Source organism: Lutjanus erythropterus, chromosome 12 (assembly GCF_056507025.1).
Source record: "Lutjanus erythropterus isolate fLutEry1 chromosome 12, fLutEry1.hap2, whole genome shotgun sequence".
NCBI lineage: Eukaryota > Metazoa > Chordata > Actinopteri > Lutjaniformes > Lutjanidae > Lutjanus > Lutjanus erythropterus.
In genome coordinates this window covers 6674490-6696975 of record NC_139328.1, presented here as the reverse complement: position 1 = coordinate 6696975, position 22486 = coordinate 6674490, and the positions used below count along the sequence as shown (strand labels likewise).

The window sequence follows — 22486 nt, the reverse complement described above, 5'->3', positions numbered from 1 at the left end:
CATCTAGTTAACAGGAAGTGGGATGAGCACTTTTATACCAGTTTGACAGCAAGTTTTGACTTATTTTTAGTCATAACCGTTTAATCATATTTTAATCATATGAACTGTTTAATTTTAGTCTAGTTTTAGTCTACTAAATGTACAGCAGATTTAGTCGACTAAAATCTAACCCATTTAGTTAAAATCTAATGTTACTCAAATGTTTCTCTATTCTCTGTTTCTCTCATTTCCAGTCTCATTATACTGTATACTCCTGAGGGAAATATCTATTAACCTGTTATGAACATTAAGCATCTTACGTTTCTGCTCCTTTCTAATATTAAGTAGGCTATACACAGTGTTGGACAAATTACAAATAATGAATTACAAAAAACTTACTTACAGCTGTGAACTTACAGCTCTAAAAAATATATTGGCCCAATCTCAATGGCCCCCCTGAGCCTTAATCCTGAAAGACTTTAGCGTTGGTAGCACTTTATCAAAGGTTCACAGACATATCGGAGTGATACAAACACATTATGGAGAACATAAACTGAAAATATTACAAAACAATTACATACAAAGAGGGGTACACACATAAACAAACAGAAATATACTCAGTCAGAGGTAAACAAGTGGTTTAAGTAAAGAATTCAGTTGAGGGAGAAAATTTAAGATCTGGGAAAAAACCTCACATCACCTACGGCTCAGACAGTAGGATTTGGTAGAAGACACAGATGAGCTGAATTTACACGCTAACAAAGTGTTGCTACAGTAGTTAATAAATAATTAAATGATGAACAGTTTATATTGTTATATGAAGAAAAGCACCACAGCTGTGTCCATCTAACCCCCTACTGTACCACACAAAGAATTTAAAATTGTCCCTTCCTAACATTTTTGTCTTGTTTTTATTTGCTGACGAAATTGGACATTTTGTCATAGTTTTTGTGATCATCTTGTTTCCATCAGCACAAACATGTTGTTGACAGGAACTATAACGGAAAATTATTACTCAACAAAAGTAACAGTTTTATTTAAGGAAAATGCTGATAAACTCAAGAGTGTAAAATGTTTTTTTGCTCTCATGCTGGAAAAGCTGACCAGAAACCTCCAGATATTAACTGTTGACTATTTGCCTGGTAGTTTGTTTTTTTTAGATGGAGTGGAAATGAGAGAGAATAAATCATCATCAGCAGGGAGCGTTACGTTAAAACGTACTGTGACGCCGGCAGTGGAGGGAGGCAAAACATATCAATAATATATGTGCTGGTTTGTGTTTAATGGGCAGTGTTCAGAGGGCGACTCACACAGTTAAAAGAGCCAAAACTCGCCAGTTTCCCTTTCTGCTGTGGGCTTCAAGTGTCTTTCTAGCAAGTTGGATTGAGAAAACAGCCTCTTGAATGCTTAATCATATCTGACTGTTTCAATGCGTGTGCATCAATGGGATCAACCAGGATGAAATGGGATTTAAGCTAAATTTAAATGATGGCAGACATGAATTCTTTGCGCACATGCACAACACTCACATATTTTCCACACATGATCACACACGCACACAAACTGCAGTAAAACCCCCAGAGATTGTGTCTCATCTACTAAGCCTCAGGGTGGATAAGTCCCACAATTTTTTGACAGGCCAGGAAAACACTCTGTTTACGGATCCCGTATCTGAAGGATCTGGTTGAAATCTGGCACAATTTTCCCTTTCGCTGCGAGACAAAACGCAGGCAGAGAGAGGCTGCTGTGCAGACTGCTGCACAAACTGACCCAGTTCTCAGCAGCAACTCAGCCTCGCACTGTCAACCAGCAACAGCTCACCATGACCACAACAACAGAGCAGCAAACCTTAGCGTCTCCGTGGAATAGAGCCCAGGAGAGTAACAGCGAGGTCTGGAAAACAAACATCAGTATACAGATGTTCTCAAATAATGAGCTATTTATAAGACAAAATCAAACAAAATTAGCAGCTGCATCCCTGCACCGGGGAGATAATCTTTGTGGCACTGACATGATGGTATTTACTCCTCTTGCACCTTTTTCTCAACTAAATATTTACAATTTTTAGCAATGCTAGCAGAGTGGCTCTATTGATGTCAGTGCTGGTGAATCCATCATTTTTATTCACACTGGAAAATCTTGACAACTACCAAATGGTTTGCTGTTCGATACTGGATGATATTGAACTTTTGCTGATGATATGTCGATATTTTCCAACTTATTTGGTTGATTATTAATACCAATATATGCACATATTTTTACAGCATATTGCAGGAAACATCCAGCCACTAATTAAAATGTATTGTGCCCACTCTTACCCTGATGGCCAACGCACAGATGCAGACATAAAAACAATGCTGTTGAAAATGTGCGTATTCACTGAGCAACATGAGAAAAATGCTGCTGACAGGTTCCTCACGCTGGTTGCCCTTTCTCTTTGTTCTTCAGAAATCTGTCGTAATGATCTGTATGACAGATCTTAAGACGGGTAATTAAATTTGCGGTCTTGAGGAGATGTGCTTTGGCTCCTCCTTGCATCACAGACACTGAGAAATCATTGCAAATAGCAACTTTTTCTCACAGCAGACATCGCGTGCGCATAATCACGCCTGCCTGTCACATCGGCAAAAATGTTCATTTTGGGCAAATACGATATTTAATATTAAAGTTTTTGTCAGTTGATACCAATGGTATGCTGAAAATATCTCAACATCTGCTGGATGGATTGGCACACATTGTAGTACAGACATTCACAGTGATCAGATGATGATTCCTACTGACTTTGGAGATAACCTGACTTTTCCTCAAGCGCCAACATGAAGATGATTGTTTTTTTGTTTTTTATTCAGATATTGAGTGAACTATCTTAGCAACTATTAGTTAGATAACAATGAAATGTGGCACATACATTAATGGCCCCCTGAGGAATCTTTGGTAAAAGCTTTTATCCCCTTATCTTCTCAATGATTTTTTTTTTTTTTTTTTCATTTTATTTTGCTAATTTACTGGTCTGCAGTGTGACAGGGTTACTAAGTTGAATCATTGGTAACTTTGGGAGATTTTTTTTGACTGGTAGTGGCAGCTGTTGATGAAACGAACAACACAGACAGATGATTTTTTTAAAGTTTGATTATGTGGCCTACCATTCTGTGTTTGGCTCCAGCAGCGTGTCCTTTGTTTTGCCTCCAGCTAACACTCTGATGTAATTATGACGTTGGCCCAAAAAGGTCTATATCATCCCCTATATGTTTTTGTGCCTTACTTTGTCATCTGTCATGTGAAATCATCGAATTTCCAAACAGTCAGAGAAAGTGAAAGTCTGCGTCCTGCGCAAACCTCAGTTATAAAATCCCAGCACACCGTGAAGCTTCTATCCTGCCGGGCTGCTGCAGCGCTGTCAGGTGAAGAGTCAATCACAGTGGACAGGAGTTATAGAGGAGGTCAAACCACCATCTGGTTCAAAAGTGGTTTAGCTGACTTCAACTGACAGTCATCACTGGAGCAGAGAGCGTCAGAGCAGCCTCTGTGCGGCGTCATGCTGCCCTCCGTTTCTATCACGCTTCCAACACAGACAGTTTTGTCATTTGTGATCATTTGAGACTTGGTTTGTGAAGTTTACGGCGTGCCACGTTGTTGATCCTGCATTGCTCTGTTTAGGCAACAATGATGGAGGAAAAAACTAAGTTCTGAGATCTGACAGACGAAATGTGAGTCAGTGTCTTCTCGTTGATGACACAAATCATCAAATTTTCAGGGGCAGCCAATCAGTACTCTGGTTAATAACTTTGATTAATTCCTAACAGCCTCAGTGATAATTTGTGTTCATGCTAGCATTATCATTGTGAGCATGTTAGCATGCTGACTTTAGCACTTAGCTCAAAGCACTGCTGCACAAGCTGCTAGCATAGACTTGTTATGTTGTGAGTGTATGTAGTGTCTGTGTGTGTGTCGGTGCACATCTGCCTGGCTCTTAGGCCATCTGATGGATGTAACCTGTCTGCACACCTCCCCCTGAGAGTCATCCTACGGGTCAGTGGCAGAGCCGCAGCATGAATCAATGAGCTGACATCGTGGAGGCAGACAGGGTCCTCACTGCTGGACTCAAGGACAGGCTGGGATCCTCAAAACACACACACACACACACACACACACACACACACACACACACACACACACACACACACACACACACTTCATCAAACACACGGACCCACAGGAGTCTGCAGTGCATCATCCAGTGAGCTGGCGAATAAATACACACCTTTACTCTTGCTCTCACTGCAAATACTGAGGATTGTTTTTCTAGTGCTGTTGCAGCAGGTGGTTTTAGCAGCAGCCTGTGTCCTGTGGATGTGACTACGTCCACATTCTGCTTCACCATAAATGGTTAGTTTGGATTATTCGAAGTGGGAATGTATGAGATCCTTACTGATAATTATTACCTACAGTCGATGGTGGTTGGCACGCCACCAGAGGGGAAGCAGACATGGACACCAGCAAGGAAGCTAAGCAATGAACTGCTGTGGACAGGGTCAACAGCAAATGATCCACCTAAAAATACCCATCTTTTTCAGCTGAGAGGGCCCCCAGTACAGATGCTGAACAACCAACCAAACTCCATAGGCGAAATTAGCAATTTTACCTTGCAGAACACAGGAGTTGCTGGTTTACTGCTGCCTCGATCTGTTAGTTTGTTTGTGTTATTGCATGACTTCAGTGAATCCAAACTAACCTTTTAAAATGCAGAAGTCACACAATAACACAAACAAACTGACAGATTCGGGTGGCAGCAAACCAGCAACTCCAGCGTTCTGCAAGGTAAAATTGCTGATTTCACCTATGGAGTTTGGTTGATTTGGCAGTACTGAGATTTGGCTTATGTAACAGTGGTTTCCCGTCAGAAAAGGCTGTCTGAGAGCAAAGTAAAGCAGTGAAAATATTCTAAATATAGTGCACACTTAAAGTGATATTGATTGTTTCAGGCGGACCTTTTTAAGTGGCTAAAATACATTTTGCTGCTGACCCCATCCACAGCAGTTCATTACATGCCGACTGGCATCTACTGTAGATAATCCACTGGCTATGATTAAGTGCCTCATAACCCATTTCAAATAATCTGAACTATCCCTTTAAAGAGCACAGGGTCGCTCTTACAGCTGCACCTGGACAGCCACTACACATAAAATCACACCAGGAGCCCCCAAGTCCACGTTACAAACTGTAAATTAAGATTTGCCAGATGTTGCAGTAGCGGCAGAGGCAAACCCCACAGCTATCCAGACAGATTCTGCCACAGGCCAGCTGTCCAGGGAAAGACGAGGAGAAGAATGTATGAGGAAACTCAGCCCAGAAGCTAAAAATAGCCAAATTTTAGATACTGACCTAATGAGCAGATGTTGGGGAACAACATCCCCGTCCAATCACACACACACGTCATCAGCCTGCGGTGTACAGGCACGGCACTGATGACCACGGCCAGATGTCTCAGACACCGGCTCAGGGGAGACTGATTAAAAACACCACGCTGCCAAGAAAAGACGCTTCAAAAATAACTGTGGAGGAAAAAATAAGGCTGTGGTCATTGTCTGGTGTGTATTTGTGTGGCAGTGTGTCTGAGCGTAAATAGGTCACCCATGTTGACTGGTAGCCTTTATAAGCCTTTATATTTGGCCAGCAGAGCGTGGATCTCCTCAACCCAAGGATCCCTCCGTCCTGAGCTTTGTCTGGCTTTTTTTGCTTTCTCTCTCTCACATACACACTGACCCCTCCAACACACACAGACACACACACAGACACACACACACACACACACACACACACACACACACACACACACACACACACACACACACACACACACACACACACACACACACACACACTCAGTACAGCCCTCTCAAAGAGACACAATTTAGCATCAGTGATGCTGGAGCAGTGGAGCAGTCAGCAGGTTATTAGAGAAAGCTTTTTACATTTTATTGTTGCAAACAAACCGAGGTGCAAACTTGACACATTTTTACTTTTCACAGGAAAGCTGACAGTTTGTACTTTCCATTGCTAAGTAGTTATAAGTCCAATATTAAATCTGTGCTTAGTCACTCCATTTTAAGCCCAAGTCAAGTGTGGAGTACAGCTTAGCAGCTCTGTGGTACAGCTGCACTGAAGGGGCGGAGAGACGGGGAATGTAAACGTCAGGAGGGAAGACAACTGTGGTAAAACTGCTCAAAGCAAAGAATTTCATTAAAGGGATAGTTCGGATTATTTGATGTGGGGTTGTATGAGGTACTTATCCATAGTCACTGTATTAGCAACTGATGGCGGTCGGCACCAGTTTGTAGAAGCAGACATGGGCTCCGGCACGGAAGCAAAGCGATGAACTGCTGTGGGCAGGATCAGCATCAAAAGGTGTTTTAGCCATTTAATAAAAGGTCTACCTAAAAAAAATCTATATCAGTTTAAGTGTATGCTAAAATCAGTAATTTTACTTTGCATAAGATGTGAGTTGCTGATCTATTGCTGCTTCAATCTGTTTGTTTGTTTGTTTGTATTATTGTGTGACTTCAGTGAATATGAACTATCCTTTGAAAATACTGAAGTCTCACAATAACACAAACAAACTATCAGACTGAGGCAATGGTAGTCCAACAACACCCTTGTTATACAAGGTAAAATGACTGATTTTGCCTGTGGAGTTTTGTTGGTTTGAAGAGAGCAATATTTGGTTTACTGACAGAAAAGGCTGTCTGATGGCAAGGTAAAGTAGTGAAAATATTCTGAATATAGCATACACTTTAAACTGATATTGATTTTTTTAAGTGGATCTTTTTTAAAGTGTCTTTTACTGCTATTCCTGTCTAATACACTGACTATTGATAAGTATCTCACACAACTCCATTTCAAATAATCCAAACTAACCCTTTAAAGGCTGGAAATTCTCGGTGTGGCCCTATTAATATACAAGAAACATCAACTAGTCCAAGTAAACATGTAAGTTTTCTTTTGTAAGTCTGACAAGTCAACAAGTTTAATGGTGTGTCTTCTAATCAGAGTTTAAGTCTCTGAAAGGATTCACAGTGCCCACATTGTAAGTGGAATAACAAAAACAACAACGCCCAAACTTAGACTCATGATGATAACAAAGGAAAACTGTCATCACAACATAATTAGGCGGAACAAAAATGGAAGAAGCCCTGGGTGGAGGCTCACAGAGCAGCATCCCCACAGTGACGAGGCGTACAAAGCCTGGAGTGGGAACACAAAGATAAAGTATGAATAAAAAAAAAAAACGGAACACAAAGAACGCTGTGAAAATGAACAGAATACAAACACTTGGCCAGCATGCATAAAGTCACGATCATCTGTCTACATCTCGGCCGTCATCCCAGCGACACCGACATGACAGTAAACCACAGCTCCCAGTGTTCACAGACTGCTCAGTGGGCTGCAGTGTGCAGCGTGAAGGACACTGCAGTTGTTTTGAGTTTGCAAAAAGAGACGCTACTCATGACGGCGCTCCGTGCCATGCAATCCTACTGTAGCTGCTGCATCCTCTTCCTCCAAGAAGTCTGAGTCACTGAGGCAGCAAGTGTGAACTGATTGAGACTGACAAGCTGCCTAGTTTGACCTTTAGCTGATTAGAGCGAAAAACACAAACCTTTGACTTGAGTGCTGCAGCTGTGTTTCAATGCTATGTGTAGGATTTAAACAATAATTTAAACACATAAACTCTCGCTGAAACAAGTTGTGTGATCTGATGTTCTGCCTTCTAGACTTTTTCAATAAAAGAAAGGCAGAAAATCTTGTTATTTTAAAATACGTTTAGACATTTTATTGTGAAAGTTATACAGTGCAGGACATGGATTTGCTTGTGGATCTTTATTTATAGGAATCTGCCATAGCACTCGGGGACTACGGGCCCCCTCAGGACTCTACAGAGAGGAGGACGGAAAATATATAGGACTAAATGCACAACCAAACGACTTAATGTGATGGCAGTTTGTTGCAGCAGGTAGTTTAAAACCAAATGCACACCAATGCCTGTATTTATCAAACTGCCAAAAGTGAAATTTAAAAGAAATTCCACCTTTCCTCCTACTTCCAAACTTAAAGGGCAGGACATTATTATTTACCACTATTATAGAGAATTATCGCCTGAATTTGCAGGTCCCCTCAACTTTATGGAGCTTTACGGCATGTTCAGCTCATTGTTTAGCCCTTCGGCCACAGCTTAACTGTTTTAGTTCACTTTTACTGCTCTCACAGTGTCGTTTTCAGCAGCAGCGGGCACAAAAAGTTACAGCAAAAAAGAGCTCTAAAACCCAACTGCTCACTACCAGCTCAGCACCAAACAGCAGGCGAACACAATTAGCGACAACATGGCGAACACAGTGGAACATTTAGCTGCTAAAGAGCCAGATATTTCCCCGAGGAGTTGGTCGTGACTGAACGCGGAGTTAAAAGGGAATAAATATTGGATCACATTCATCAGGTGGCGAGAAACACGACTGTAAATTAATGATCATGTTGCTCTGCAACTCTTGGATGTGTAAATAAGCAACCGTTTGCCAACACGTTCACCATATCAACTTGAAAAGAGATAATATGTTAATGTTGTGTTTAAAGCTTGTGTCTGTTGCCCGCCCAAGTGGCCAAAAAATAATTGCAGGTTTACAGTAAAGGCCCCGACACATGATCAGCAGTAAAAACGCTTTGTGCAAGCTGTCCCATTGTTTTCCTATGGAGAGAGCGGTGGCGCCCAATTAAGCAGGCAGGAATAAGAATTGTGAATCACGGTTTATGAATTTAGCCAAATCCAGAGCTAAAGGTGGCTCAGCCTTTTGTGTACCAGGCAGACAGGACGTAGCGGTTGAGGTGCTGTGCTTTGCATCTTTACCTCACGGTGGGTCAGGGACAAATTTCCTATCATGTGAGGGCCCCTTATGAATAAAAGCGATTCAGCAATTCTTACGGTGTTTTGACATGGTTAAGATTAGATTCTAAGTGACTGCAGTAATGAAACAGGGATGAACTACAGCTTCTGAGTGCAGTGATCAGGCCATGATGAATATTATGTTCTTAATATGTACAGTTTCAGGCCATTATTGACAATTTACCCTTTTTTGTTCTCTTGTTTTCTGTGTTCCAGAGTTTTTGGGAGGACCGTGAACTTGGCTTAGTGAGTGAGTGAGTCTGACTCTGGTGGCTCAAATACATCTGGACATGTCCGATAAAGGTGCCAGACGGAGCGTTCATGTTTTGGGTTGTTTCCAGGTGGTAGTGGTGTTTGACTCTGAGACACCCCCAGTGTTTCAGAGCAGAGAAAAACGCTTATTTGTTCATGATTTTGAGACCTAATTTTATATACTTGGTGGTTAATAACATGTTTCTGTGGTGTGACAAACTCAGAATACACAACGACACACAACAAGAATAAAACTTTTGTTTCCAATCATTTTCCATGGATCTTAATTGTCTGCACTTGGAGGCTTAAAACTGAATTCTCCCTGTTGTTCGACTTCTCTAATGTACATTTCCTGTTCCGCTTTTCCATTTCAGTTTACTTCCTGTCATATATACAGCACTTACCACTATGATGAGGGGTAAATCCTTGCTTCTGATTGGCTATTCCTGCCCTGAGCAGATGTATAAGCTGTGATTTTCACTTGAGAGTTGATCTTAAAGAGCAACTTAACACCGCCTGAATTTTTTTCCTGACCTTTAGTGGTTTAACTTCCGACCTTGCGGCAGTGATATAAAAAATGTACCCTGGAACCTCGTGACATCACTGACACTTATAGGAACAGCTTTACAGCCTGGTGTTAAGTTCCTCTATAAAGTTTGTCTGACATTTTGCAGTAAGTTGAAGTAAGTTGATTATAAATTTGTTTAATTCTTTAATTTCAGCAATATACTATTTTACTACAAAGTGGCTTGTTAAAAGATTTATTTTAATTCTTATAAGTTTGATAAACATGAGCCTGTGGTCACACACACACTTTCACACAGTCACTTCTCGTCCACTGAGTAGAGGGCTGCTGATCTGAGGATGCAAGGTAACATATCCTCACTGTCAGTCTCAATCCTCTCATAAACTCCTGACAACTTGAGTCTGCAGCACAGCTACAGGCTTACAGCACACACACACACACACACACACACACACACTCACAAACACCCACACACACACACACACAAACACCCACACACACACACACACACACACACTGCATCATCCTTTTGGGAAGCATCATCACCCCTGTGCTGATGACTGTCTCCTCGTACATCGAGATGATGTTTCGCGAAACGAGAGACGCTTTCTGACTCACGCAGCCTCCTACTGTACTGTTTCGCCTCGAACCAGGTGATCCCCAAAATACTTCACAGGTCGCTGTGATTTCTCCGAGCTGATGCGTGTCTGCATCTTTCCTGAGAAGCAAAGTGAGACGCCGCCGGTACTGACGAGTTAGTTGGCAAAAAGTGGCACAAGCCAGGAAAGCCAAACTCCAGCAGTCTCAGTTCTCTAACAGCATCAAAGTCAGAAAAGGAACCGAACATCAGCGCGGGATGCTCAGTGCATCAAGAACAATGCCTGACAGCCACAGAGGAACAAGAGCACAACAAACAAAAGCTAAAACAAGCTAAGATAAAACCCCACAAGACAACAAATAAAAAATTAAAACAACGTGCTGCTTGTTCATTAAGGGGGAAAGAATCTCTCCCAGTCCTCAAATGGCTTTCTCATATCCCCAAAACACTTCACTTTCATCATGATTCGTGCTAAAAATAAGTTTAACGTTGGAACGACTGGTTGCTGAACAACATGCACACTATAAATGTCCCTGCATTCAGACAGGAGCTGTCTAGGCTGGTGTGTGGGCAAGAGGTAGACAAACGCTAAGTGGATTAGAAGGGAGCCCAAAAGGTCGTTTCATCCGTGTGTGTGTGTGTGTGTGTGTGTTTGTATATGTGTGTGTGTGTGTGTCATCACTTTGAACTTCACCAACACTGAGACCTCAGTGAGGGGCGCCGGGCACAGCGGGGAGTCTGACTGGCAAAATCCCCTGACACTGATCGCTTTGGTGTGTATCAGTTTCACTCAGTGCAGCAGACGTTAATCTAAGTGATTAGACCCAAGCAGCTAATCCATAAAACATCGAGGCAACTAATCAATGAATATTCACCCAACCATGCAGAGTTTATTATTCCTGTCTTACACTTTGAACACCGAGTAAATGTTGAAAGAGTGTGTCATCTCTACCCAGAGTTTCTGCAGGTTCACGCAGTTAAAAGGAAGATTTTTTAAGGCCTCTTTAACACAATTTAATATCTGTTGGGTATGAGAGTATGATGGAGGACCAATCACGACATTATGACTGATTCATTATTATGTTTTTCTCAGAACTACCCAAAAGTTCGGAATGAAAAATTCAGTAACGCTTCAATTTCCAGGTCCCATAATGTCATGGTAAAAAAGGTAATTGCCAAATAATGTATTTAAACTTTCTTAGAAATTACTCACAAATTACCTTCAAACTATTCCCAAATTTCATGGTAAGTATGTGATCATTTGCAGGTGTGTTATCACATACATACCATGAAATCTGGGGTAATTTGGGGCTAATAATCTCAGAAATTTCTACTATATTACTTTGTATTTACCATGAAATTTTGGGACCTGGAAATTGAAGCATTACCAAAATTTCTAATCATATAATTGAATTAATTTAATGCAAACCTTAACCAGGATAAATGGCATAAAATGCATGGATGAATGGATTAATCAAAATGATCAACTCAATTAACATATTTCAGTTTTTACTTGAGTTGTCAGATTCACAAGAACGGGGTGGCTGGCCTTGAAAAAATATCACTCCAGCCATAAAAAAAAGTTTTTCAAGGTTTTTCAAGAATCCTGTTTCACCGAGGTCCTTCAGCACACAGTCATGAATGTGCACCAAAAAAAAAAAAAGGCTCATTGGTCCAGTAGTGAGAGAGAGATTTGCTTTGGACAAGCTGCAGGCCTGCACACACATACATGCACTTTTAAAGACCTACAGATACCCTGCCTACCAACATTGTCTTGTTTTTTTAAAGATCCAGATTTAGTGGCATCCAGGCATGTAGGAGAACCTATGGTGGCTGCAAAAATACCATATCTAGAGGCAGTGTCTGGTTTTCCTGTAGAAACACTGCAGACTCCCTGGAAGAGGACCCACACCCTCAGTAGAAATAAACAGCTCATTGTAAAGTAACAAAAACACAACTTTTCTCATTTTCAGGTGATTATTGTACAATAATGAAAATATGCTCATGAATATTATCTTCCATTTCTTACATATTCTGCCAATAATTCCCCATAAATCTTACAAACTGGACCTTTGATACATCACTTTTGAGCATGTTTGCATTTTTTTAAGACTATGCTATGTTGGACAGTGATAGTTAAGACACAGACAGACAGAATCAAACCAGTGATGCTGCGGTTACATGGTTCGGGTCTCTGGCCTGTGTGAGTTTCTCATGAAATACTCCTGAAATCAAAGCAACACATGCATCCCATGATTGTCTATCTCTTTTATGCAAAAGCAAATATGCAAACTAATTTAAATTGTCCACCCACAACTCTATGAAGTAAAATAAATTTGTCTAAGAGCGCTTAATTAAGTATGCAGTCAGGTCATTATGATTGGTGTGTGGGTGTGTGTGAATGTGTACAGTAGGGGTGTGCAAAAACAAAAGTAAATCAATCAAAGTCCAGCCAAACCAATAATCCAGAGAGGAGAGAGGGAGACTGCTCAGGCAGCCATGGCCTGGCGGCTGTCACAAGATGCTAATAAAATCATTTTTTGTTTATTGACATAGCAAATAAAGCTGACTGTGTGGCCTTTGTGAAGGTATGTGATGCATCAAATGGATCTGTTTTTGCAGAAAATTGTATAGGTTGTGTTTTCACTGCGGCAAAGAAATGTGAAATAAATCAAATTTACTGCCAGTAATGCATTATGAAATCCACAAATACAAAGTCTATACTTGTGATTCAGAGAGAACTATCATGAAAACAACAATTTGAATCGATTATGCCGACACAGGAGTTAGCGTCTGTGCTGCCGTTGTTTTCTTGACGCATCTAGATCAGGCTGTTCTCGCCGTTCCTATTGTACTTCAGCGGGTGAGATGTTGCATCAAATGTGTCACTGACAACATGCATATTGGGGAAATACAATATTCTTATTTCACTTCTTTGATGTCTTGTGCTCGTTTGCTCCATGCTTGATTTTGCTCCCACTCAATACTGGCTTTGTTATTTTCCTCTCTGTTATAATGAGCAACAGCGCTGCGCCGTCCAGAACATCAAATCCATGACAAACATCAATGAAGAGTGTGTGCGTGTGTGTGTGTGTGTGTGTGTGTGTGTGTGTGTGTGTGTGTGTGTGTGTGTGGGCACGGTTCAATCCTCTGAAGTGATCATATCTGAACATCAGTATTTTTTTGCTGTGATTATTTTCTGTTCGCTCGACCAGAAACTGAAGAGGAACTGAATGCGAATGCTTCGCTAAAACCATCCACCTGTTCTGCTGATCCTGTCTGGTTAGTCAGATTACAGTAATAACTGACAGTTGTCAAAAATGAAAATTGGTAGGAAGTATTCCCAATCGCAAAACTAAGCACTCGGTGTCTCAGCTTTCACAGCGTTGGTATTTCAACCTTTATGTGAAATCCCCCTGAGAATTTGAACCTATACACACGCCCCCGCTCTCCAATCTCTCACTCTCCCGCCGTCTTTGTTTCCTCTTTTTTTTATTTCTGGTTGTAATCTGACAGCTGAAGAGAGTCCTGTGTTTGACAGTCATGATAAATATACACAGAGGGACGATGGGATTAAAGGGAAAAAACAAAACACTGCGGCATCCAATGAATCACTTCAAACGTTGTTTGTTCTCTTCAAAAGTGGAACAAACATCTGTGAATTTATCTATAACCCTGCTGCATCCTGTGTGTTTCCCAGCCGTCACACACTTATATTACTGACCCCTTATTGAACAAGTACACACTGACATTAATAACGAAAAAGACTGATATGAAACATGATCTAAAGACATGTTTCATGGTTTAAACGATTATCCCAACTGTTGGAATGAACAAGTATGGCAAAATTGTGTTCCCCGCATTAAAAACATCTTCACACTTTTAATATGATACATTTATACACTCACAAAACTGATATCTAAACAGCAAATAAGACCAAAGCCAAAGATACCGCTGCATTTAATTACATGTTGCACCTCTACCCATCCATACACATCAAAGATGCCTCACATATCTTGCATCCATTTGGTGCAATGATTGTGCACGTCCTCAGAAATTAATGCTACACAACCACCAACATGTGGTTAAACATCGAGTTTATCACCAGCCTAAGAGTCTACAGTCATGCCGGCAGTAGGGCTTCTAGCTTAGCTGTAGCACAACAGTTTGAGATACATGCTAACATCAGCATATGCTAACATACTCACAGTGATTGTTCCAACATGCTGTTTAACATGTATAATGCTCAGTATTTTAATTTAGTTCATCAGCGTGCTAACTTTGCTAATTAGCATAACATAAAGTGCAGCTGAGGCTAAAAGACATTATTTTTTTCATTAAAATTACTGTGAATCTCGTGGTGGGCAGTGTACAGACCAACATTACAAGACATTACTTCTTCTTTCTTTCATAGGCTGTACAGCGCTCGGTTTTAGAGCTAGAGTGGAGAGGCTAAATCTTGGCGGTTCCATGGGTACCAAAGAGTCTGCAGACGTGCCCACTTTATGCTAATCCCACATAGTTTTTGGCAAAACCACACATGCATGCATAAATGTGTCATTTTCACCTGTTCTAAAAATGGTATTTGAATGTTTCTGCATACCGAAGTACCTAAACAGTGTTGGCAGGGATGTAGCACAAAATTCTGGACTCTATTTATAGGCATTTTCTGCAGGCCCCTCCCTGCATCGATGGCTATTCATTCCATCTTCGAGGCCCTGTATACTCAGTCCCCCTTCTCTCCCCAGTCTGAAGCCCACAAGTATTGGAGTATCACAAATTGGGTCTGACTGGAAAGCTGAGACTCTTGTGAATTCATTGTGCCCAGCTGTAGTCATGTGTGATGATCTTAGCCCCCGTAGTCGTCATTTTATTGTAGTGAGACCATTTTTTGAAACCACAGAGCAATTACTTGTAGGGCACCCAACTGGCCTGCAGCGGCCGCCGGTGTTTAGGTCGCGGTGCTGCTCTAATAGCTGAAGCTCTTGATTTGGTGTGAATACAGCCTCAGAGGAAAACAGAAAATTGCGAATGTTATGGGGAAACTTTCATGGTAATCCATTTTAAATTTTATATTTCAGTCTGAACCAAAGTCATGGTGAACCTTTGGTCAGTTAGTGATTAGTCACAAGGCCAAAGTTAATGTTTAAAACGCTGCATTTTCATTGGCTGACACCAGTAAATATTTGATGTCCCATTACAGCAGTAGTAGTTTGAGGGGTGAATAGTTTCTCTGGCCATTCATATTTGCTGGAAATGTAATATTTTGAAAACAAAAGCATTTCAGTCGGCGCTCACATTTAGTGAACATGGATCCTTTTGTTTTACTTGGGGGCCTGGCACATTTAATTAGCAGCAGCCATTCTGATGATTCTCACACCCTGCAGTGTTTTGACCTGCTTTTCTCTGGCTCAAACCTGAGCACATGGCTACACACACTGAGAGGACACACAGCATGCTCACACACAAACACACACACACAAACACACAGGCAGAAACGTGTAGTGTAATAAACAATCAACAGAGGGCAGCCAGGGAATCTAGCTTATTAGATCGGTGACCTTGCCTGCAACCATATGGCCTCTGCTCAGGTGTGAAGTCAACTCTCTCAGACTCAAAGTCGTAGTAAACCCGCATACGCTATTTCTACCATGTACCATGTGACATCACACTTTCCCCTCCAGCACCTAATGAGGTCATGTGATCAGGAGGTCCAGGGTTTACTGCGTTATCATAAATCTTCAGCACAGTGGTTGTTTCAGCAGACGTTAGCAAACTGCCAGCGCTAAAAGGGGAACATCTTGGTTTACTTCCCAACAAAAAGTCACCCACACATTATCACTAAACTTAGTTCTGTTCGAGCTCTAAACATACATTCACTTATGTCACCAGCAGCTCTGACTCACTCACACACACACACACACACACACACACACACACACACACACACACACACTCAAACACGCACACACAAGCTCCTGGGGAAAGTCCTGAAGAGTGAATCAGAGAAACTTCATGCATCACAAGATGATGGAAATGTGTCCCCGACGTCCCCATGTCCATTTTTGTGTTTAAAGAGTATGGTCACCCGTGAAATGACGTTCAGAAAGTGAAAGTTTTTCACAGACTATTTCAAGACTGATTGAACGTTCACATTTAGACGATTTTTACCGTGTTTTGCAACGGTGATATTTTTCATCCTCTACAATGTGCATCACGTTGGACCTTCACTAAGAAACTACAACCAAATGTGTGTTCATTCTTGTTTCTGCTGCTTTACCTCCTGTAATTTCTTCCTTTTTTGATTCCTGTCTTGTTATCATCCCCACACTAAAATATTTATAGTGTGTCTTGCTTCCACTCTTTGCCAGTTTGTCTTCGTGTTATTGGATAAGTGGTTGAGTGTCCCAGCCTTTTCCTGGAGTTTTTCTCTCTGTTTAGTTTCCTCTCTGCTCGATTTATATGTACTTTGCATTTTGATATTAACCAGACGGACAATCCCGTAAGCTTTTTGATACACTGACTTTTGCAATAATTCATTCGCAATATACATATTCTGCCTCAAGTCTGCATTTTGGGTTTTCCTAGTTACCCTTCACTTAACACTTATGACACTCTGTTGCCCTTTATAATACCCCTTTATAATACTTTATAATTCCAGAGTAGTCAAAGCTGTAACAAATACACAAGTTGTTGCCTCGGAAGTTTGTTTTATCAAATTATAAAAATATTTTTTAAAAATGTGTTTTGTGACATGCTTATATTGAAACTGCATTTTAACCTGTTGAAAAGACAGTAAGAAGATGTCTTAAAGCTAATTTCTGTTAAGTTTTAGATACACATATGGATATGGACGTCCATACTCTGCATTCATTTCGCCTTTATTTTCGTATTTGTACGCATTTTTTGAAAGCTTACTGATTCGGATGAAAAGGGAGGACACGTCGATTCATTTGGGGTAACTTTTGATTCTGAGCAGCGCCCTCTAGTGGATGTATTGTTTCACATCTATGCCAACCTAAAGGATGCATGGAAGTATCGTTTGAAATGGACGTATATGTTTTTATCTGTAAAGGGAGCCTGTAGACGTTCAGACCACATATCATTCAACTAGAAATCAATGTAATCCCAGTTGGTGGTTCACAGGTAAGTAAAGTGAAATAATGGGTCCCTAATTGAGAGATTTTCCTTGCTTACACATTTGAACCTCATTCATCTGCATTCAGCAGCTCTGGCAGAGTCGCTACAGGTCTGGTCCTGTTATCCAGGATGGGGCTTTGCCTCATTAGCGAGCAGATTTGGAGCTGCTACAGAGACCGTTTCCTCACGCTGAAAAGTGTACAAAATCACCTTTTTCTTGTCGGTTCAGATCCGAGCAGAGTCGCTGTGATGTATTGAAATGGCATGTGTGATTCGGTGCTGTATGTGCACTATAATGTTGTTTTAGGGAATGATGAGGCACTTGCTCTGCAGATCAGAGGTTTGGGCTCATGCCAGCTGGTAGGCAGATAGAAGCCTTACAAGTCATTAAGTCTGGTGGTTGGTGCACAACTGAAGCTACACAAAGCTGCACGACTTGTGCCCGCGCACACACACGATTAAGCCTGTGTTTACATGGCTTTTTATTAGTGCATTGAGGAAAAGCATTTAGTGTGGCAATTGTTTATCCTGGGGTGTAATTAACCAGCAAGTGCAGGGATTATTACACTATTAGCAAGAGTGCAAGTTAGAGAGGAAGAGTTAAGAATAGCAGGGAGATAAAAATCATTTAATCAAACTTGACCTGTCACTGAGAAGAAAAAAAAAACTCACACATGGAGACACCAATCATTTTGAGCGACACGCAGTATGACAAGTGACTGAACAGCCTTGAATTAGTCTCACCCTTTGGGGATCTGTGGCCTTATTACCGGCATGGATTGAAATGACTCATTAATTATCTCACACATGCTTCCAAAAGGCCTGGTCACCGGCATGAGCCTTTATTGACGGTATTTCCTCATGTTTTTTACATTTATTTGAATTATTCTTACACGCCAGTGCGGTACTGTGCAGGACACACTGATAAATGAGGTCCCGCATGTTGCCAAAGAAGACAAATCTCTCCTTCATGTGAACAGGAGACTGTCAACACAACTCTGATTACGGGGCTCTAGACTGGATATGAAGGGAGTTCATTTCTGGTGTCATTTCCCTTCTAAAGGCTAATGAGTTTCTAGATAACAAAATGGTGGGGGTGATCCCAAGGGTTGGTCATTGGGAAGTGAAATCACGTCGTCTTCTCAGCGCCAACGGAGCAGCCGCAGATTGTGAGGATAGCTGCGCGATTGCCGTGAAGCAAAACATTTCCCTGGAGATGCCTCACCTGAAAGGCAACGGCCCCTTTTTCACCCTGTAAAGCATGTGTGTGTGTGTGTTTGTGAGTGTGTATGAGGTATGGGAGTGTGCTTTTATATCCCTTTGGTATCACAAAGAAGAGAAATTAAATCAATTCTCCAGCTCGTTAGATAGGTGAAATCCAAACAGGGAATTTAAAACCAAGACAGAGGACGCCCCCTCGATATATACCACCGCAAATAAGACAGGCGATGAAAAGAAATTGAAAGGAGAAGATTGAAACAGATAAGTGTAGAGCTGCATAATATGACCACGATGCGGGCGATGGATGGATTTTGGTACCATGGGGAAGGAGATGATGGACATGGAGGACAGGAAAAAGTGAGCGTAATGGATGAAAGAGGAGGAAGAGATGGGGAGGGGAGAGGGGAGAGGGGGGGCTAGTAAGAGGGACACTCTGTCTCACTGTCACTAATGATGGAGGAAGGTCAAAGCCATTCCACAGCTGAGAGAATCTAATGATGCAAATTAGGCCTGACGCTCAGGCAGATGCCACAAGAGAGGCCGAGGAATCCTGATGTTGCTCGATGACACATAGCGAGATTGTCTGACGGCTGAAATTTAGTTTGTTAAAGGAGAAATCTGTAAAAACCCAGCATGCAAATATAATGCATGCTACAGTCTAAATCTTGAGTTGGAGGCATAGATGCTGTATTAAACAGGTTGAATCCTTATTTAGTAAATGGTCTATAGTTGAAGCAAGCTGACTCAAAGCTCTGGCACAAACAGAAAAACCCACTGCTCTGAAAATACACTCTCTGGAACTGGATTTCTGTCTTACTGCCTGTCAGACTCCATTCACACATTCCTCATTTTAACTTTCACAAACATCTGCATCTTCTTACACTCTTTCAGTCGAACAATGGCATTAATTTTAACTCATTAATTTTAAGTAATAAATGTGAAACTGGCAAACAAGAACAGACGGGAACACGCTGACTGTAGCATGTTTCCTTAATCTCTGATGACGTATCATGATCATTTTATGATTTAGTACACTGAATAGATTACATATTTATACATACCCCTAGCATTTTGATCAACATATTAAATTGTTAACCCAAAATTACAATATGTTGCCTAGACCAACCATAAATGGCAATATTTCCTTACCTTAACCAAAGTGCTTTTGTTTCTGGAGTTGTGAGACACAAATCCTGCACTTTCTACATCTGCCATCCACCCCAACCACAACCTTACAACTGCAGCGCGTTATATAAATGCACTGTTTCAAGGAAATGTTGTCTGTGAAGATAATACAGGCAAGAATTACATCACTACAACATCATCATTAAGAAACAATTTAGAAATACACAATTGTAAATTCTAGGTGACAGGGTTGGTTTATAACATAAGGCTTTGAGTGGCATTTTACTGAGTGAAAATGCCACGTCTGTCCACAGAAGAAAAGAGCAAAACTTGTTTAATTTGCTCAGCCGAACGCAGCATGACTGACTGGTACAAATATATAACTGTGTGTGTGTGTGGCAAGTAAACAGCGAGAAAAGGAATGAGTTGGAGGGAGAAAGCAGGGGGAGGGGAGGAGAGTGACAGCCTTCCTTCCTCGGTCTTTGAAGAGCAGCAAGGCATAATAGCATGAATATGTACACGGCTTTGACCTGAATGCATTTACTTATTGCAGATGTACGTCAAATCGTACACAGACTCTAATGCAGTTTCTCATTCTATTTTTTTAAATTGCCTTTCGTCACAAAAAATGCACAAAAGAAAATGAAATACCCCCCAGCACACTGTATAAAATGGCCTTTCGCTCTCAATCAGGCTCTTGTAAATAAACCATACACCCAAGAAGGATGTTCATGTACAGTGGAAATGTGAGCTGTAGGTACAAGGATGGAGGGGGGAACATTGCATATGCATACATGGCAGGCATGTAGACAGCAGAGTAATTGCACTGCTTCATGGATAATAGTGACCCTGTTAGCCCAAAAGCTCATTGGCTGCTCGTTTCTCTGATTCTGCCGGCGCAACCAATAGGAGCCGTCACTGCGGTTTGAGATGTGGGGATGAAGGGGGCAGGAAGAGAGGGGGGAGAAACACAGAGAAATGGAGGTGAAGGCAGAAAAAAAATGGGAATGATGACGTGGGAGGGGTAGAGGAACGGAGAGTGACAAGGAAGGAGACGCGGAATAAAAGAAATGTGGAGGAGAGAGCTGAATCCTTTGTAGTGTGGAAACAAAGGCGACAATCCCTGAGCACTGATAAAACCGTTCAGCTTGTGGTTGTACAGCACCGACACAGCATATGTGCGTGCGTGTCTGCGTGTAAGGCGATGGTGCTTCACAGGACACTGGGTGATCATCACACTTCCTGGATCCTCTTCTCACCAGAGATCCCAGAGGAGGATATACAAACACACACACGCATGTAAGTGCACACACATGTGGTTGCGAAGGCTTTGTAAACACTGCAGAGCAAGGTGGTGAAAAGAAACAGATCATTGTGAGGAGGAGGAAGAGGAGGAGGAGGAAGAGGAGAGGGATCACTGGGGAGGAAGTTTCTGTAAAGGTCATAAAAGCGGTTGAACAAATAAGGGATGTTGGAGGAGTGAGAAGAAGGTGAAATGATGAAAAAAGCACACAGGATGTAAGAATAGATGCGAAGAGATTAAAGGAGGTAGAAAGATCTTTTGGGCGATGAGCAGGTCGCCAGGTTTGATTGACAGCAGACTATCTACGGCCTCCATTAGCCTGTCCATGTCTGCACGGGCACACGCTTTGACAATGAGAGGAATTTCAATTTTCTTATAATCGGGACCTGATTTTCATAGTTTCGGCTGACACTATCAGGCATTTTACTCACCAAATTCACTGTTCAGATCTGAGAACGCAGTGACATCGCCAAAAAGACATCTGACTGGGCCAGAAACCTGAAATGTCACATAGTTTTCCATTTTGCGCCTTTATTGATGAGTTAACAGTGGGGAGGTGACAGGAAATGAGGGGGAGATGACGGGGATGATGGAGAACAACATGCAACAAAGGTTCCTGGTCCAAAACAAACTTTAAACGAACCCCCAGGTAGGAAGTAACTTATGGTAAGTTAAGAGCTTCCTGTCTGTAAACAGTTCAAACTTTACATGTGTTTGTACCAGATTGTAGATTTGCATTTATTTATGTATAATTTATGTATAATTAGTGAATGGGTTGAACACAGAATTTTGTCCGATAGAAGATTTAATGCTGACGTTAACTTTTCATTACTTTTTGGTTAAGTTTAGGCAACAAAACTACTCAGTTAGGTTTAGGAAGAGATCATAATTTGTCTTTGTCATGCAGGTATAAATAGCTGGCAGTTTATTTTTAGCATAGTTCGGCAAAAGTTCCATAATAACCTTGCTCTGAGAGAAAACTAGACTTAACCTCCTCCTCCACTTGGCTTTTTTTTTTTTTCAGGCTTTGGAAGCTAAAGCCTTTGGCCTATCACATGGGAGTATAGTTGATTGTTGAGTTTCAGTCCCAAACTGTCAGTATCTGATGGCCTGCGAATGAAATTCAACAATCAACCATCATTGAGCCATCAATCAATTAAGCATTGCCGTGCGCAGCATCCACTGTGTTTGTGATTAGTTCTTCCCCTATAGATCTTTTTCCCTATAGCAGAATGTGTGTGAGCGCTGAGGCGAGAGGTCCGACTGTGCACGACTTGCTCAGATCTGAACTGAAGCATGGCTGTTGGACACCCAAATATTTCTACATTTTAAGAGTGCAATTAAAAAGTTCTCACCTTTATCCTGGGAAAATATCACAGGTTCAGGAGGGCAGGTCGAATGACAAAGCGGCGT

General features: G+C 41.4%; 1 protein-coding gene across 1 annotated transcript in view; it reads right to left on the bottom strand.

Moving 5' to 3' along the window:
• Nucleotides 1-22486, bottom strand: part of lingo3b (leucine rich repeat and Ig domain containing 3b) — a 51293-nt gene that overhangs the window by 5341 nt on the left and 23466 nt on the right. The gene's annotated exons all lie outside the window — the stretch shown is intronic.